The 14486-nt window shown below is 39.0% G+C and overlaps 1 protein-coding gene and 1 pseudogene across 11 annotated transcripts in view; one reads left to right on the top strand and one right to left on the bottom strand.

Moving 5' to 3' along the window:
- Positions 1 to 14486, top strand: part of CSTPP1 (centriolar satellite-associated tubulin polyglutamylase complex regulator 1) — a 230199-nt gene that overhangs the window by 77163 nt on the left and 138550 nt on the right. The window lies entirely within an intron of this gene.
- Positions 1791 to 14486, bottom strand: part of LOC139357636 (ATPase Get3-like) — a 30631-nt pseudogene continuing 17935 nt past the window's right edge.

Raw genomic sequence — 14486 nt, 5'->3', positions numbered from 1 at the left:
GTGAGATCCCATTTCTACAAAATAAAAAATTGCTTTAATTAGCTGGGCATGGTGGCACATGCCTGTAGTCCTAGCTACTCAGTAGGCTGAGGTGGGATGATCATTTGAACCCAGGCGTTCAAGGTTGCAGTGAGCTATGAATGCACCACTGCACTCTAGCCTGGATGACAGAGACCCTATCTCAAAAACAAACAAACCAACCAACCCTGCAATGAGATATCACCTCACACCCATTAGGATGGCTAGTACTTTAAAAAAGAGAGAATTACAAGTATTGGTGACGATGTGGAAAATTTGGAACCCTTGCGTTAACATTGGTGGGAGTGTAAAATCAAATAGCCACTGTGGAAAACAGTGTGACAATTCCTCCAAAAAATTTAACATATAAGATTCAGCCATTCCACTTCTGGGTATATACCCCAAAGAATTGAAAGCAGGGTCTCAAAAATATATTTGTACACTCAGGTTGAGAACAGCATTTTCCACAATAGTTAAAATGTGGAGGCAGCCCACGTGTTCACTGACTGATGAATGGATAAGCAAATTATGGTCTATCCATACAATGGAACATTATTTTAGCCTTAAAAATGAAGGAAATTCTGACGTATGCTACATCATGGATGAATCTTGAGGGCATTACGCTGAGTGAAATAAGCCAATCACAAAAAGAGAAATACTGTGTTGTTTCACTTACATGAGGTAAGTAGTCAAAAAATACACTAGAAAGTAGAATAGTGGGTGTGAGGAGGGAAAATGGAGAGTTGTTGTTTAATGGGTACAGAGTTTCAGTTTTACAAGATGAAATAATTATGGAGACGGATGGTGGGGATGGTTTCATAATATTATGAATGTATTTAAAACCACTGAACTGCACACTTTAAAATGGTTAGGATGGTGAAGTTTATGTGTTTTGCTACAATAAAAGTTTTGTAAAAAAATCTATTGATAGTTTTATCTGAATATAAAATGATATATATGCATCATAATATGCACACACGCCTCTCAGAATGTAGAAATAAAACTCACCGGAAATATCTGTCTTAGATGACCACTATTAGCCTTTCACATCTTCAGGCTCTACTTCTAGTTTTCTTGCTATATCCACCACATCTGCAGTTACTTCCTCCACTGAGGTCTTGAACTCCTCAAAGGCATCTGTGAGGGTTGGAATCAGCTTCTTCCAAACACCTGTTAATGTTGATATTTTGACCTCTCATGAATCATGAATGTTTTTAATAGCATCTAGAAGGTGAATTTACTTTGCCCAGATCCACCAGGAATTATTATCTGTGACATCTATAGCCTTATGAAATGTATTTCTTAAGTAAGACTTGAAGTTGAAATTACTCCTTGATCCCTGGGCTGCAGAATGTATGTTGTGTTAGCAGGTATGAAAACAACATTAAGTTGTAAGTAAGTAAGTCTTTACTTACTCCTTTAAAGTGGGCTTAAAATATTCAGTAAACCATGCCATAAACAGATGTGCTTTCATGCAGGCTCTGTTGTCCCATTTATAGAGCACAAGTACAGTAGATTTAGCATCATTCTTAAGGCCCTAGGATTTTTTAGAATGGTAAATGAGCATTGGGTTCCACTGAAAGTTACCAGCTGCATGAGCCCCTAACAAGAGCATCAGCCTATCCTTTGAAGCTTTGAAGCCAGGCATTGACTTCTCTTCTCCAGCTATGAAAGTCCTAGATGGCATCTTCTTCCAATAGAAGTCTGTTTTGTCTACATTGAAAATGTAGCTTCATTTTGTAGCTACATTTGAAAGCTTGAAAATGTAGCTTTCATTTCATTTCAACAACATTGAAAATCTGTTGTTTCGTGTAGCCACCTTCATCAATGATCTTAGCTAGATCTTCCAGATAACTTGCTGCACCTTCTCCATCAGCATTTGCTGCTTCACCTTGTGCTTTTATGGTATGGAGGCAGCTTACTTCCTTAAACTTCACAAACCAACCTCTGCTACCCTCAGACTTTTCTTCTGCAGCTTCCTTACCTCTCTCAGCTATCACATAATTGAAGAGAGTTAGAGCCTTGCTCTGGATTAGGTTTGGCTTAAGGGAATGGTATGGTTGGTTTTATCTGTCCAGACCATGAAAGCTTTCTCCATATCAGCAGTAAGGCTGTTTCGCTTTCTTATCATTTGTTTGTTCATTGGAATGCATTTTTTTTTTTTTTTTTTTGGACAGAGTCTTACTCCTTTACCCAGGCTGGAGTACAGTGGCTCGATTTCAGCTCACTGCAACCTCTGCCTCCCAGGTTCAAGCAATTCTTGTGCCTCAGCCTCCCTAGTAGCTGGGATTATAGGTATGAGCCATCATGCCTGGCTAACTTTTTTGTATTTTTAGTAGAGACAGGGTTTCACCGTGTTGGCCAAGCTGGTTTCAAACTCCTGGCCTCATGTGATCCGCCCACCTTGGCCCTACCAAAGTGCTAGGATTATAGGCATGAGTCACCATGCCTGGCCTGGAATGCACTTTAAATTTCTTTCAAGAACTTTTTCTTTGCATGCACAACTTGGCATTTTGTGTAAGAGGCCTAGCTTTTGGCCTATCTTGGCTTTTGGCATGCTCTCTTCACTAAGCTTCCTTAACTTCCTTAAACTTCAAGTAAGGGACTCTTCCTTTCACTTCAACACTTAGAGGCCATTGTAGGGTTATTAATTGACCTAATTTCAATACCATTGTAGCTCAGGGAATAGAGCCCACCAAGGAAAGGGAGGGAGAAAGGGGAACGGCCTGTCGGTGGAGCAGTCAGAACATACGACATTTATTAAGTTCACCCTCTTATATGGGTATGGTTTGTGGCACCCCAAAATAATTATAGCAATAACATCAAAGATCAATGATCACAGACCATTATAACAGATATACAAATGATGAAAAAGTTTGAAATATTGTGAGAATTACCAAAATGTGAAGCAGAGATATGAAGTGAGCACATGCTGTTGGCACCCTAGACGTGCTTGACACAGAATTGCCAAAATCCTTCAATTTGTAAAAAATTCAATATCTACAAAGTATAATAAAGTGAAACATAATAAAACAAGGTATGCCTGTAAATGGTACACTACGCATGCTATTCTGTATAATGAATTTTTCTGATTACATAGGCTATATATATTTTAAGATTATTAAATAATATGACATTTAAACATAGGCAATCATATAAGCAAAGTTGTTCAGCTGTTTCTCACACCTGAAAGTGGCCCCCACACCAAATAAAACATTTTTAGATTATGTGTCCCAATTTGGACTTCTGAAAGTATGGTCACCATATGCCAAGGCATGAAGGCATTTAATTGGGGAATGAGTATGGAGTTTGATGCCTTTCATCTCCTTTGCTCATCTGTCTCTACCTACATGATGGCTGCATTTGAAATGAAATAAAGTCTACATACTGGACAGTAGTGTAGAAATCAATATTTTATGAAAACAGTTATGTCTAATTTTTTATAAAATAATGTATTTATTTGAGTCTTAAGCTTAGCGATGTTATTAAAAACTTCTTTGATTTTTTTCTTAGGAATCCAAATCCTCTCTTTAATCATTTAAACCCTTTAATTTGCTAAAGATAAGTTTTGTGCCCTGTTGACCACCTAATGGAACAAGCAAGTGTTGAAGATCTCATGTGGTTTTTTTTTTATTTGCAAATTCTACCAAGCTAACCCATTTATTGCAGTGAATGGGAGCTGGAGAGCTGTTCATTTGGCAATAATAGGCAAAGGGTGGTGGAGGGAAGAAAACTGTCTTTCTGATATTTTTGCTTAGGAATTTGGGGATTCAGAGTTTAGTCATAAACAACTAGATTAATGTGTTTAAATACCTTGAATCACTTCTAAATCATTCCTTGTTTTGTAACATACAAGATCTTAGAGATAACTAAAACAGTGGTTGAAAAATTCTGTTATGGATTGAAGATCCTCCAGAAGCATCATTCACTAATAGGCACAGTGTTTGGGGTGATAGGTAAACAAACATCTGTGTCCTGTGGTTACCTCTCTGTATAGGACGAGATATATAGTTTTCAGGCAAGAGATTTCTTTGGAGAGTCCACTGTCTCTGTTTTGCAAGTTATTTATTTATTTATTTTTAATCCAAGAGATAACAAAAACATGTAGTGGCAGTAGATGGTATTATTCATCAGGATTTTAGGATGTTAACATGTTAGGCTGTTTAAAATAAGACAGAAAGGATTACTTTTTGCCAGCTGCATCATTTCTGGCAAGAGCTTACTACTTTGCTTATTAGGGTTATTGTTGTGGTTGTTGTTAACCCATTAGAGAAACTAACCACTACATTGGTTCTAGCCAAATCCTTGTCATCATTGGCCTTACAGTCTCTTGGGGACCAAACAGCACCTGGTCATTCTGAAAGCTTCCATCCCCAGTGATTGATGCTCATCTCTGCAGGCTCTTTCAAACTTGCCTCCCATTTTTTCCTGAAGCACCTTCAAGTATTTCTGCATGGCTACTCACTCTCTTGTATTATACCTCCTCCTCCTGCCTTACTGAATACTGGATTTCCCAGCTCACAACTCTAAGAAGGAGCTTTATTTCAGAGTAGAAAGGGGCCCCCATATGTGGCCTATTATATCCATATCAACTTGCTTACCCTTTTCAAACAGCTATTGTCTTTTAATAGGGTCCTGCCTGGCAGGGGGAGTCCTTAATTCCTGCCATATAAGAATGGGCAGCTTGAGTTACAGCTAGCTGCAGTTTGGTGCTCTGATCAAAAGGCCTCTGTTGTTTTTTAGGGTTTTTCACCCTCCCTCTCTCTCTCTTTCTATATCCTGGGCTAATAATTCAGCACAGCAAGGTCATTACAGACTTTGAATTGAGAGCTGAGAGTGTTAAATTACTGACCTAGAATAAAAGAGATCTGGGGGGCTCTCAAGAAAGATAAAGGGATTTCGGCTAGTAAAGTGCAAGCCCAGCAACCTCACTTCTTAACAATATTATTATTATTTTTAATCCCCTCTGTCTCTAAAAGTCTTTTCTGGGACAAGGAGAGATCTCCTGCCAGAAAATTAGGTTAGAAACCCAGTGACATCTTCTGAGAGTTGTGGCCCAGGTGCTGGCAGCTTATAGGTGTCTGTGTAGTTGTCCTTTTTGTCTCCCTACCTTGTCAATATTTCACTCTCTTCTACCTTGGTCTCTCAGCCACATATATGGTTTTTTATCACATAAGTCATATATATTTATGACATTTCAGCTGAAAGGTAATATCCCATGAAGGGATTTCAGACATGTGGAAAGCATACCACTTAGCCCCTAAAATGTCTTTAAAACATGACATCATCTTATTAAAAGCCACTTTCATTCCATTTATGTTTTGTAAATAATATTAGTCTGGTCCTCCCATAATTTAACAACAACAAAAAAAGCCCCACTGTAAATGAATTTGACATCTCCACTCTATTCTACATTGTATCTTCTGAAGAAAGTCATTTCCATTTCTTCATACTATTTTCTTTCATATATCCTTTTTTTTTTTTTTTTTTTTGAGACGGAGTCTTGCCTTGTCACCCAGGCTGGAGTATAGTGGTACGATCTTGGCTCACTGCAACCTCCGCCTCCTGGATTCAAGAGATTTTCCTACCTCAGCCTCCCAAGTAGCTGGGACTACAGGCGTGCACCATCACATCCGGCTAATTTTTGGATTTTTAGTAGGGTTTCACCATGTTGGCCAGGCTGGTATCAAACTCCTGACCTCAGGTGATCCGCCTGCCTTGGCCTCCCAAAGTGCTGGGATTACAGACATGAGCCACTGTGCCCAGCCACTACAGTTATCTCTTAAAGCCAGACACCATCCATATCCTCTGGAAAATACTGATTTTCTAAGACTAATATTTTTAGAAAAGTTCCTAAAATCAACTTTCTCAGATTTTCTGCACGGCAGAGTAATAATAATAAAATAGTCCCTGAATGTGCCAAGCATTTTACAGAATGCATTATTAACACATTTAGCCTTTGGCAACCTTATGTAATAAGCATTCCTGTAATCACTAGTTTACAGAGAAAAATAATTGCAATACAAAGTCATACAGCTAGGAAGATTTGTCCCAGACTAGTGCTTCTTGAACTTTCATGTTTGTGTGAATCACCTAGGGATCTTGTTAAAATGCAGAATCGGATTTTGTAGATCTGGGTTGGGGCCTCAGATTCTGATTTTTAACAGGCTTCTAAGTGATGCCAGTGCTGCTGTCCTTGGTTCACATTTTCAGTAGCAAAGCCATAGTCATTTTTTCTTCCGAACTACTCAAAAAGTTTTTGGTTATAACTTCCAGTTTTTCGTTCCATCAGGCAATTCTATGAATATACATAGTGAATATTTGACACCTATATCATACTTTTTAAAAAATACGATAAAACATAGCACTTAGCCTACAAAATATCTTAAATGTTAGAAAATATTTAAGATATTTTGCTTCCTGTTGGCCCTGCAGAAGCTGGGCCTCCTGGACTGTGTGACCTACTTCAGTGGCTCCTCAGGCTCTACATGGTGAGGATCCTGGGGACTGGAAGAGCGGAGATTATCAAGGCCCATAGAGGACCTGGTTAAAATTGACTATTTTAACTATTTTTACGTGTACAGTTCTGTGGCATTAAATACGTTCACATTGTTCTGCAGCCATCACCGTCATTCATCTCCATAGCTTTTCTGTCTTCCTAAACTAAAACTCTGTACTCACTAAATACCGACTTCCCAACTTCGCATTCCCTCTGACCCCCCAGCTCCTGACAACCACCATGCTACTTTCTGTATCTAGGAATTTGACTACTCTAGGTACCTCATGTAAGTGAACTCAGACAATATTTGTCTTTTTTGATTGGTTTATTTCATTTAGAGTAATGTCTTCAAAGTTCATTCATGTTGTACCATGTATCAGATTTCCTTCCTTCTTATGACAAAATAATAGTCCGTTGTGTGTATGTATCACATTTTGCTTATCTGTCATTAAACACTAGGGTGGCTTCCATTTTTTGACGATTGTGAGTAATATTGCTGTGAATGTGGGTATACATATATTTGTCTAAGTCCCTGCTTTCATTTCTTTTGACTGTATACCCAGAAATGGAATTACTGAATTATATGGCAATTCCACCAATATCTTACTTTTTAAGGTACCAGTTTATGTTTAAGTTACTGTGTTCCCCTTTTTTTTTTTTTTTCTTTGTGAGACAGGTCTCACTTTGTTACCCAGGCTGGAGTGCTGGAATGCAGTGGCGTGAACACAGCTCACTGGCCTTGACCTGTTGGGCTCAAGGGATCCTCCTGCCTCAGTCTCCCAAGTAGCTGAGACCACAGGTGTGTGCCACCACGTCTGGCAAATGTTTAAAGATTTTTTCTTAGAGACGGGACCTCGCCATGTTACCCAGGCTGGTCTCAAACTCCTGGGCTCAAGCAATCCTCTTGCCTTAGCCTCCCAAAGTGCTGGGATTACAGGTGTGAGCCTCGGCACCCAATCCTCTCTCTCTCTCTCTCTTTTTTTTTTTTAAACATTCCTTACATAAAGTAACTCTTGAAAGGTTTGGCAGGAAAAGTGAGTTTTCAGTACAGATTTTCGTTAAAGTCTATTGTCTGTAGCTACTTTGTAATTTTCAATCAATCATAAAAGAATATTGAGAAATGTCCTTTGATCCTTGGAAGGTTGGTAATTGGTTAAATAGCACCAAGTAGAGAATTAGAGAGAGAGTGCTCATGTTCTCAAATAAACCAATACTAAGAAGGTTTATATCACAGAGAAAGTTTTATGTAAATGAATTTAAGACCTCATCTGACAAACAGGTATTCAGGGAACAGATGAGCCCTTTGTTAAATTTATGCTCTCCTTTTAAGATTTTCTGAAACAACTATCCAAGGATCTTCAAAAATTTTGTGGCACCTCTTTCTATGTGGTCTTTACTCTAGTAATACATTAGATTCTCGTTTGTTCATAGGAGTTTGGTGCAAGATTCTGCCTGCTACCTAGAGGTCTTTCCTTATGTATCTTTAGAAATGAAATTCTCTGTTGGAAATAGGAAAAGAAATAAAATGATACTGAAACCTAATGAGTTAATAAGAACATTTGAAGGGAGTTTTAAAAAGGTGTCAGGAAGAAACTGATTTTTTTCCTATGGCATAATACAGAATCATTAAGATAATAACTTTAATCATATGTGCCTATAGTGCTCTTATTTTAGGAGTTCCTAGTTACTACAATGGACTTGAACTTGGAAAGGTAAAACAATACAAAATAACTTTTAACTAAAGTTGGAATATGAGTGCTTGAAAAATATACATGGATTTACCAGTAGCTTTAGAGGGTAAATATACATGACTACTGAAAGAATTTTCTAAAAAGTGAGACTAACTTTGGAGATAAAACAAATAAAAGAATGAACAGAAGGCAACTCTGGAAATAACGGTAGTAAAGTTATACAGGACATGTTAAGATTATAACCATGAAGAAGAAAATCGAATCATTATCTATAAGTTTCATGTGGATGGCTCTAAAAGAACAAACCCTGCATCCTAAACCCCCTTCGATTTTATTATTTTGAATTATAACTAAGTCCAAGAAGACTTGGCCTATTACTAACACCTTTGTATGAAGTATTTTTTCAACTGAATTCCTATAATCTTGAATAAGAACAAAGGATGATGGTTTGAGAATTATTATACTTGCTGGGCTTTGAACCAACAGAGTTGACATATTTAATACTTCCAGTTCTTGGATGAGGTGGTACTGAGGAAGGGATTTGTAATATCTAAGGGGGTCCATAAAAATAGTGTTGAGTTTGCAGTGAAATCTACAGGTGATGCCAAAGGGATCCTAGTGAGAACAAAAAGACAACAAAAAAGAACCTAAAAGCTATAGCTGCAGGCAGAAAATAGAATAAAATTTACCTTAAAATGTTGTGTAGTGCAATGCCAAGTGTAGATATACAGTGGATGGGCAAAATCTTGTAAGAAATTAGTATTGAGTTGCAAAAGTTATAGAAAACAGACAAGAAATTAGATGAAACTATGGTATGTGATCTGGCAGTAAAACAGACAAAAGCTATTTTGAGGTCTGGAGATAGAGAGGAGGGGAAGGAATGGCAGGATTTGCAGATGACTGAGGGAGGCCTCACCTGCAACTAAACTCAGCTTCAGTAGCAGAAGAAAATAGTACAGACGGTAAACCAGTTGACAAAAGAGATACAGAGGTTGGAACATAGAGCTAAAGAGAAAGAAATAACAGATGACAGGTTTAGAAACCACATAAAGAATGTGAGATATAATATGTAGCAGAAGGTGAGATGTAACAGAAATACTGTAGCATTCTAAAGAGAAATGGTCTGTCCAGAAACTCTTCCTGGGGGATAAGGCTAAGGGGTATTTCCCCAGAGAAACCATGAAAACACAATTCTGGATTTCAAGTGAAATTAGGCAAGCTCTTGGAAGCTCTATTATAAAGAGCTCTGCTTAGAGGCCTTGTTGAAAAGACTGAAGGATCTTGTAGGAACAAGACAAATTAGAGATTTATGATAATCATTTTTTTTTTCTTTTTTTTTTGAGACGGAGTCTCACTCTGTCGCCCAGGCTGGAGTGCAGTGGCGCGGTCTCCGCTCACTGCAAGTTCCGCTGCCTCCCGGGTTAACGCCATTCTCCTGCTTCAGCCTCCCTAGTAGCTGGGACTACAGGCGCCCGCCACCACGCCCGGCTAATTTTTTTGTATTTTCAGTAGAAACGGGGTTTCACCGTGTTCGCCAGGATGGTCTCGATCTCCTGACCTCATGATCTGCCCGCCTCGGCCTCCCAAAGTGCTGGGATTACAGGCGTCAGCCACCGCGCCCGGCCAGTCGTTGTTATTTTTTTTAATTGACATAATGTTACAGAATATTTGGAAGACAGGAAGAAATCAATAATAAGCCCAAACCCTAATCCAGTGAATAAATACAATTCATGTCATCTTAATTTTTAATCACTTTCCTTATGCAGACCTACTTTAAAGTAGCTAAAACTGGCTGGGCACGGTGGCTTATGCCTGTAATCCCAGCTCTTTGGGAGGCCGAGGTGGGTGGATCACTTGAGGCCAGGAGTTTGAGACCAGCCTGGCCAACCTGGCGAAACCCCATCTCTACTAAAAATACAAAAATTAGCTGGCCATAGTGGCATACGCCTGTAGTCCCACCTACTCAGGAGGCTAAGGCATGAGAATCACTTGAACTCAGGAGGCAGAGGTTACAATGAGTTGAGATCGCGGCACTGCCCTCCAGCCTGGATGACAGAGGAAGACCCTGTCTCAAAAAAACAAAACATACATAAATGAAGTAGCTAAAATTATCGTGTACACACAATTTTGTTTCCTTTTTTGTTTGTTTCTTCTTTTATTCTCAGTACCTTCCTCAGGATCCTCCTTAAATATAACATATGAATCACGTTTTTATAATTTAAATTTCTAACATGCTATAAAGAGTACATATGTGTGCAGTAACCTTTTCCCAGGGCTCGGCGCATTGATTTTCCATCCGGTATTTCCCTGTTCCTACTGGCCTGGAGTAACCAGCCTTATAATAAAAAGATGTTCCTTCATATTTAAAACTGCAAGGGGGAAGCAGGTGTGAATTAATCATCTTACATCAGCAGGTAAGGAGCTGATGTGTTAGGTATGGCACCTGTGAGTTTACCATAGCATGCCAGGCCTTCAGGAATGAGTTTTTAAGTTTGAGGGCTTCCAAGGGGAGTTTGAAACATTTTAAAACCCTGGCAGGGTTTTACCTGAATTATATGCAAAGATCCAATGGGGGAAGAGTTGACTTCAGAGAAGCAGCACCTGAGAACCAGGTCCTTTGCATAGCCTTCCTGGAAAGAACCATCTTTCTCCCTTAGCAGTAGCCCCCAGGGTAGGACCAGTGCTCTATTTCATGGCTATTTTAAGAAGATCCTTTATGGATTTGAGTAACAGAAAAGCACTTGGTGAAGTGATCAAGGAAAGAAACTAACTCTGCTACTGAGGATTACTTAGGCAGAAAAAGAAATCTTGTTATGAAACACCAGTGTTTAAGTCCTTAGAGTGAACTGATAAGCTGATTTGGGGCTTTTTTGCTATTGCAGAAATTATAAATCCTATCCACTACAATGGCAGCTCAGTTCTGACACATAGGTTCACCTATCCTTAGACAGTAACTTAAGATTGATAGTCCCTATTGGATTTCTTCCTAAATTTTTTTTTTTTTTTTAAAGACGCCAAAGGTCTAATTCTAATCAAGCCACTGCTGACAATAAGAAGATGAAGAAGATTGTGAGTGCTCACTTGCAGTGTGGCACATTTCTATTTTCTATAGCATTTACACTTATTTCTCTGTAGCCAACAGAGGAGTTAGTCAATGAACTGATCGATTCATGATGCATATCCATGGAGAGAAGCTCATTCTGAATACATCATATGTTAAATTTATCCTTGGATTCAGGATCATATTGTTCACTTACTTTTTCCTATAGTCAGCATATTGTAATTTTGAACAATAGAATAATAGATAGCAACAGCCTAGTAGAGAATTAGAAATACTGTGGTTCTAAGAACTGTAGTTCTTAGAAATACTGCATTCAACTTTTGTAAAGAAACTTTTTTGTATCACTATATAAGAAAGAAGCTGGTGTGTAAGGCAACTTCTGTGCACATATGTTGTCTAAACTGCTTTGGGGTTCTGCAACATAGACTAGCTGACTTGCCTCACTGATTTCTCTTATCAAGTTAGCATTGCCAAATTCTATAGCTGATAGGCATAGGAAGAAAGCATTTAAGGGCTTTAGGCTTCCTGTGAATTTCACAAGGAAACAAAGAACAAATCCAGGGATTTTTAGTTCAGGAGACAAAATCATGCCACAGGAGTATGTATCTTTTTTTTCTTCTTCTTTTTTTTTTTTTTTTTTTTTTTTTTGGGACAAGGCCTGACTCCGTCACCCAGGCTGGAGAGCAGTGACGTAATCTTGGCTCACACTGTGTAACCTCTCCCTCCCGGGCTCAAGCCATCTTTCCATCTCAGCCTCCCAAGTACCTTGGGACTACAGGCACCTGCCACCATGCCTGGCTAATTTTCATTTGGTAGAGACGGAGTTTCACTATGTTGCCCAAGGTGATCTCAAACTCCTATGCGCAAGCAATTAATCTGCTTTGGGCTCCCAAAATGCTGGGATTACAGGTGTGAGCCACTGCACCCAGCCACAGGAATGTATCTTTAGAGCTTGGTGACTTCTTGCACAAGAAAACTCCAGTTAGCCAACCTGTTCGTGGAAAATATGCCCCAAAAGTCTTCTCCCAGTTTGCCCCTCTCCAACTCAGAATATATTTTTTCCTTCTGCTTGTAGAAGCAACACAAAGTTACTTTAAATCATAATTTTGGCTAGGTATAGTGACTTACTCCTATAATCCTAGCACTTTGGGAGGCTGAGGTGGGCAGATCACCTGAGGTCAGGAGTTCGAGACCAGTCTAGCCAACATGGTGAAACCCTGTCTCTACTAAAAATACAAAAAATTATCCAGGTGTGGTGGTGGGCACCTGTAGTCCTAGCTACTCAAGAAGCTGAGGCAGCAGAATCTCTTGAACCTGGGAGGTGGAGGTTGCAGTGAGCCAAGATAGAAGATCGTGCCACTGTACTCCAGCCTGTGTGACAGAGCGAGACTCCATCTCAAAAAAAAAAAAAAAAGAAAAGAAAGAAAGAATATCTTAAAAAAAATCATAATTCTTCCCAAGATGTTTTGGATCTTTGGTCTTATATATTCTGTTTAGGCTGATTCATGTTCTGTGTTTGTATCACCTTGGTGTGGCCAGTTTGTGCTGCATCATTGGATGTGATCTGTTCTCCTGTTTTACTTCTTGGCAGATATCTTTAGGATTCCTTGAAAAAAAAAAAAAAGCTGGGCACAGTGGCTCACACCTGTAACCCTAGCACTTTGGGAGGCCGAAACAGGAGGATCGCTTGAGCCCAGGAGTTCAAGACCAACCTGGGCAACATAGTGAGACCTCATCTCTACTTAAAAAAAAAAAAAAAAAAGAAAGGAAGGAAGAAAGAAAACTAGCCAGGCATGTTGGTGCGCACCTGTAGTCCCAGCTACTCAGGAGGCTGAGGCAGGAGGATTGCTTGAGCCCAGGAATTTGAAGCTGCAGTGAGCTATGATCGCACTACTGTACTCCAGCCTAGGTAACAGAACAAGACCCTGCCTCAAAACAAAACAAAAACTATCAGAAGAGAAGTCCAATTCCAATTCTAACACAAGATAGTCCACTCTAATGAGCTGGCCTGGTTTTAGAAAGAAAAAAGGAGATAGGAGAATGGCCTAGGAAGACTCTCAACTGCCATAATCCAATTAAACAGTGCAGGTCAAGGTTCATTGGCCGTTTTCAGTTTGAGTGAGAGCAAGGAGCACCTGGAGGACATAGAGTGCTGTTGGAGTTTTGAAGTTTTGCCTCTTTGCACATTAAGAATGAACTGGAATATTTTAATTTGGTTTTCTTGCCCATATCTTTATTACTTCTATATGTGGAATGTGAATAGCTATTTATATAGAGATCCAGTATGGTTACAGTTATTTATTTATTTACTTATTTATTTTTAACTTTTAAGTTCAGGGGCACTTGTGCAGGTTTGTTACATAGGTAAACTTTCGTTGAGGCGGTTTGTGGTACAGATTATTTCATCACTCAGGTATTAAGCCTAGTACCCATTAGTTGTTTTCCCTTATCTTCTCCCTCTTCCCATCCTCCACCCTCCAATAGGCCCCAGTGTGTGTTGTTCCCCTCTGTGCATCTGTGTGTTCTCATCATTTAGCTCCCACTTATAAGTGAGAACATGCAGAATCTGGCTTTCTGTTCCTGCATTAGGTTGCTGAGGATAATGGCCTCCAGCTACATCCATGTCCCTGCAAAGGACATGATCTCATTCTTTTCTATGGCTGCAGACTATTCCATAGCGTATATGTAGCACATTTTCCTCATCCAGTCTATCATTGATAGGACGGTGTGAGGAATCCTCAAAGATCTAAAGTCAGAAATACCATTCGACCCAGCAGTCCCATTACTGAGTATGTACCCAAAGGAATATAAGTCATTCTATTATAAAGATGTGTGGTTACATTTATATTTAATTCTTTCTTGGTAGTCCCTGCTGGCCACTTCACCAGAATAATTTAAATCAATTCTTGCTTTTTGCTAGTTAATATCCAAAATTAAGATGTTTATGTGGAATTGACATCATACATAAATTCTTAGAATTTGTATCTAGTTTTTCAGGAGAAAATAGATACCACTTAATAGAATTCTGTATGACTTTTTCTGTACAAACAACCATTATTACTAGAAGAGAACATGAAATTGTATCAAGAACTCCCATTAGCTTAACATGTTTACAAATGTCTGATTATAAAATTATTAAATTTTGATACAGCTCCTGCTGTGTTTTCTTAATATATTACTGGAGAAAACTGCCATAGAGCTGGGCATGGTGGCTCAC

Source organism: Macaca nemestrina, chromosome 12, assembly GCF_043159975.1.
Source record: "Macaca nemestrina isolate mMacNem1 chromosome 12, mMacNem.hap1, whole genome shotgun sequence".
Taxonomy (NCBI): domain Eukaryota; kingdom Metazoa; phylum Chordata; class Mammalia; order Primates; family Cercopithecidae; genus Macaca; species Macaca nemestrina.
This window is presented reverse-complemented; position numbering and strand designations above follow the sequence as displayed.